Genomic DNA, 6,000 nt, shown 5'->3' on the forward strand with positions numbered 1-6,000 from the left:
ACCATGGAGGTAGTTTTGGACTTTCTGGACCATAATAATAGAGAAACATTTCTGGAAGGTTTTACCAGGCTTTGAGTATGCTTCCCAAAGTGGATAGATGGCTTTTTTCTATGGACCAACCTAACTAACCACAGAAAGGCTCATTTGTCTATTTGATGTGATGAATTTTTTGACCCAGGAAAACAAAAAGACAAATTCAAAAGGACAGTTTGTCCAGTGCTGCCACCTTCTGATTCTGGAGTGACAGTGGCAGAAAAGAAAACAAAACTGAGAATCATAATTGGTTGGTTTTGGGGTTTGTTTGGATTTTTTTTAACAGAATCTTTAAAAAATTAAATTAGCTATTAGCATTGTAAATGTGAAATTCTTGTTCAATGACTAATTATTAGAAATAATACTGGGGACAGGTAGGTGGCTCAGTGTATTAAGAGCCAGATCTGGAAATGGGAGGTCCTGGGTTCTAATTTGACCTCAAACACTTCCTAGCTATGGGATCTTGGGCAAGTCACAACCCCAATTGCCCAGCTCTTATTGCTCTACTGCCATGGAACTGATAATTAATATTGATTCTAAGACAGAAAGTAAGAGAGGAAGGAAGGAAGGAAGGAAGGAAGGAAGGAAGGAAGGAAGGAAGGAAGGAAGGAAGGAAGGAAGGAAGGAAGGAAGGAAGGAAGGAAGGAAGGAAGGAAGGAAAGAAAGAAAGAAAGAAAGAAAGAAAGAAAGAAAGAAAGAAAGAAAGAAAGAAAGAAAGAAAGAAAGAAAGAAAGAAAGAAAGAAAGAAAGAAAGAAAGAAAGAAAGAAAGAAAGAAAGAAAGAAAGAAAGAAGGAAAGAAGAAAGAAAGAAGGAAAGAAAAGAAAGAAAAAAGAAAGAAAGAACCTCTGTTTGCCTTAGTTTCCTCACTTGCAAAAGAAAGAAAAGAAAGAAAGAAAGAACCTCTGTTTGCCTTAGTTTCCTCACTTGCAAAATAGATAATAATAGCACAAATAGATATAGCATGTCAAATAATAGCATAAAATAGATAATAATAGCACCTATCTTGAAGGATTGTTATGAGGGTCAAATTCGATAGCTAAATCCAATCTTCATACAACAATTATTATCTAATTGGTTTCCTTTTTACCTATGTGTTCTTTTGGCACTCTTCAGGTTAAATCTGTGCTTCTATGGTACTATGTAGATAAAGTCTGTGCTCCTTTTTTTATCCCATTTTATAGAATCAGACACAATCATAAATAATAGTCCCATAACATTTATCAGGCAGGTTTCCATAGTCTAACACTTTTTGGGTATGCATTTTTATGCTACACAAATGGATATCTTAACTTATTGCAAAAATCAAAAATAGTTCAAAGAAAATCTTTTCAATACAATTACATGTGTTTCAAATGGAAAAAAATGAGAGAAAAAATAAAATACTGTATGGCACAAATAAAGTGCAATAAAATAATACAGATTCATCAATAGGGAAGTCTTATCATAATCAATAGTTAAATACAATCAATATAGTCAATTATTCATTATCAAAAGAAGGTATAATCAGTCACAAAGGTACAGTATTCAAAAAAATCCATTTCTTTTTCTTTGCTACTATTTGGAGGGGAGACAAAACTGAAAAGGGTTAATTAATATCAACAAAATCAATAGAGTCTAAGAGGAACCACCTTCTGCCCCACATGGAGGGGTAGTAGCACCCTTGCTATTTCTTGAACGAGCTCCACTTAAGTTATATTATTTGGTATTTTGTTGTGTATGTTCTTTTGTCTCAGTTTGAGCACTGTCATTTTCCCAATTTCTATTTCTATAATTTTGATTTCTAAAAATTTGATTCCTATAGTCATTATAATTATTTCTATCAATTCTAAAGTTGTGATTTCTATAATCATTAGTATAGTAATTTTTCTATAGTTATTTCTAAAGTTGTTATTATTTCTTTTTTCCCATAGCCAGTTCTTACAGACCATCATTACATGGCCTCCTTTTCCACAGTAAAGGCCTGGTGACCACCAATTAAATAGTCAGAGTCCAACCATAATAAAATTTAACATTGTAAAATAGTATATGCCTGGCCACAAAGTAAGTGCTAAATAAATGTTAGTTACTCTAAGCTATTACCATATTTACTCTAAATTATTACTATTATTATTCTGATGAAGTCTCTTTATCTTTCTCATGCCAGAAGTAAAATGACCATTCATGGGCCTGACCTTATTATAGTCCCCTGAGAGAATTTTGACCTAATCCATTTCTGAAATGGGCTGATTTGTTTCCTCTTGGAATTTGGTGATCGCTATTTCTGGTGGCTCATTCTATTGCTTCTGGACTTATTACAGATGTTCGATCAGCTTTAGCCCTCTGACACTCAGAACTCCTGAAGTCAAGAGATGTATATGCCTTACCTTCTTAAGTAGCAGGTAGTAGAAGTGTGTGCCTTACCTTCACCACAAATTAAGTCAGACCACAGAAGGAAATTGGAAAATTAATGGCTTATAGATTCATCTTGGAAAGACAGGAAAGGAGCTGGTGGAGTGGGTATAATGTGTTCAAAGGCAACAAAAACATCATTTCATGAGCCATTTGGTCATCCACTCTTATATTATATACTCATATTAAGTACAAGGATATCACAATGAAAACACCTGTATAGAACCAACACTTGTTGCATGAATGAAAAGGTTAAGGAATTCTGTGACTCTCCAAATTATAATTTTGTTACAAAAACTTTCTTTTAATAAAATTGAACTTTAAAAACACCAAAGAAAATAGACATTTCTTTTTAATTCATTATTTATTTTTAACATTTATTTAAAAAATAATTTGAGTTCCAAATAATCTCCCTCCCTTCTAACCCTCCCATACCCATTTTGAAAAGACAGGAAATATGATATTGATTAGACATATGAAATAATGCAAAATATATTTCTATATTAGCCAGGTTGTAAAAAAAAAACACAAGAAAAATGAAGAAAGTAAAAAAATATGCTTCAATTTGCATTTAGACTCCATCAAGTCTTTCTCTGAAGGTAACAAATATTTTTCATCATGTATTTTTCATCATTATATTATATCAGAATAGTTAAGTCATTCACAAGTTGACTATTGTACAATATTCCTATTACTATATACAATGATCTCCTGGTTCTACTAATTTCAATTTGCATGAGTTCATATAGGTCTTCCCAGGTTTTTCTGAAATCATTCTGCTTGTTATTTATTATAGCACAATGGTACTCCATCACAATCATATTCCAGCTTGTTCATCTGTAATTTTCCCCAGTTGATGAACATTCCCTCAATTTCTAATTCTTTGCTACCATAAAAAGAGCTAATAAAAATGTTTTTTGTACAAATAGATCCTTTTCCCTTTATTTTTTCTCTCTGGGATCTAGAGCAAGTTAGTTCTTTGGACATCATACCAAATTACTCTCTAGAATGGTTGGTTCAGTTCACAACTCTACCAACATTGCATTAGTGTCCCAATTTTTCTATATCCCTTCCAACATTTTTCATTTCCTCCCCACTCTCCTACAGTCTCATTTGCTAGTACTCCCTTCTGTCTTGGAATTGAGACCAGGATCCCTATTCCCCCACTAATGACCACAAACATTTCTTCTCCCACTGGATCTACAGCTCCCTGCTCCACTGTGGCTACAAATGCTATTGCTCCTTTTGGCCCTAGGACTGTGACACAGAACTGAGTTTGGACAATGCAACAAGATTCTGAATCCGGCATGAGTGAAGGGTCCCTTTCCATTTCTTTCTGTCCCATTATCTGACCCTTTTATTGTCTCTGGACAGAGAGCTCCTGAAGCTGCTGCCTCTACTCTTACAACTACCTCCAAAGCCTGTTGCTAGAAATGCAGTCATCCTACCCTAGAGTTGTGGACCTTTCCTATTGACCTCCTACATTTTCGTGGGCTGAAAAAATGTATCACTTTGACTTTTTATTAGGGTTTTTATTAAGGTTTTGACACTCCAAAAATTGATTTGAGGTTTTATGTTAAAGTTATTTGGTGCTAGCTTATTTAACTGTCTCTCTCCCGACAGTATTCTTCTTTGTAATTTTCCCTTCTCTCCTTGATTGGCAGACCTTCAAGTTTCCATTCCTTGCATCTATTTGCAAATCTCTGTGATAATAATCAGTTTCTCACAAAATCCTAGCAAGACTTCCTTAGAAAAACTATCTAGCTTGAACCCAGAAGCTAAAATTTTTCATCCTACATTAAATAACTTGAAAATTTCAAATCTAGAAGAAGATAGAGCTGAAAATACAGTTGATATTGATGATCATATTCAATGTATTGAATGTAGCAGCTTCTCCACTTAAGGGTTGAAAGGCATGAAATATGATATTAAGGAAGGCAAAAGATTTGGGTTTACAACCCAGAGTCACCTATCCAGCAAAACTGAGAATATTTTTTCAGGGGAAAAGATGGACATTCAATAAGATAGAAGATTTACAAGCATTCTTGAAGAATAAGCCAGACCTAAACAAAAATATGAAGTCCAAACATAAGACACAAGAGAAGCCCAAAAAGGTAAATAGGAAAGAGAAAATTTAAGGGACTGATTAAGGAGTTAGTTGGAGCATAGTGTTCATGAAGGGGAGAAAGAATTCTCAAGTCTCAAAAGAGTGATTAGAGTCAGATGATAGAAGGTTCTTTATATTCATATCTTAATTCTTGCTTTTCCAATTATTTCTATGCAATAAGTAAGGAAATGGGAATTGAGAACAAAGATCACTTTGTACAGCTAAATACTAGAGAAGTTTTTCTTTTATCCTAGAGGCAACAGAAGCTATTGAAAGTTTTTGAGCAGAGAAGTGACATGGTTGAATATTTCTTGTAAGTCTATCATTCTGGTAGGTTTGTAGAGGATGAATTAGACAAGAAGGGCTTGTGGAAGGTATACCAACTGGATGTTTCTTGTAATAGACATGGAGATTGGTGATGATGTGAGCTTGAACTAGGATGGCTATTGTGTTTGTGGGAGAAAAGGAATGACTATGAGAGATGTAATCAATAATATCCAACAATGAACTAAAAACAGAAGTAGAAGAAAAGGAAAGGGTTGAGTATTACTCTGAAATTATGGACCTAGGTGATTGGAAGCTTGGTGATACCAATGATAGAAATAGGAAAATTATGAAAGGTGATGTTAAGGGAAAGGATAATGATCTCTACTTTGAACCTGATATGTTTGAGTTACCTATGGGACATCCATGAGGAGATGCTAACAGGATGGAGCTTGAGAAAGAAAGATTAAGGCTAGAAATGTGGATTTGGTAATAATCTGCATAGAAATGAAAACTGAAATTATAGGAATTGGTGAGATAACAGAAAATATTGAGAAGTAAAAGAAAGAGTACCTGGGAAAGAACTAGGAGGGTGCCCATGTAAGAGTGTGGGTCATGGATAATGATCCAAGAAAAAAAGCAGAGTAATGAATATTCAGGGAACAGAGTATCCTGGAGGAAGGAAATAGTCAACATTATCAGAGGAGAGCTTGGATCAAGATGGCCTCTGAGTTCCATTCCAGCTCTAGAATTAAGATGCTAATTTAGGTCATGAGGATACTGTTCTTGAGTGAAAGATCCAGTACAAAAGGGTGCACTTGGTAATAAATGTAACCACTTCAGGCTGTGATTCCCCTATTTTCTGGAAGTTTTAGAGAAAAGCCAACTATCATTCTTCTATCAACAGTTAACCAGCAAAGGGAGCTTAGTACATGATTTGGCCACCAGATGGTGTTCCAGACACTCATTAATAGCCTTAATCTTACAGTTTTTCACTGTAGCCTACACTCATTTCTCAACATAAGTTCTTCCTCCAGACTAGTAACTAAACCAACTTCAGTTTCAATTTATCCACATTACATGAATATTCCTAAAATTACAAAAATACAAAATCTGTTCTCCACCACTAAAGCCCCCATTTGAAAGGCTGACTTCACTCTTTTAGACAATAACCTTTCAAGTCCAAAGAATAGAAACATTCATTATT

The sequence above is a fragment of the Monodelphis domestica genome, chromosome 1 (genome assembly GCF_027887165.1).
Source record: "Monodelphis domestica isolate mMonDom1 chromosome 1, mMonDom1.pri, whole genome shotgun sequence".
NCBI classification, from domain to species: Eukaryota; Metazoa; Chordata; class Mammalia; order Didelphimorphia; family Didelphidae; genus Monodelphis; species Monodelphis domestica.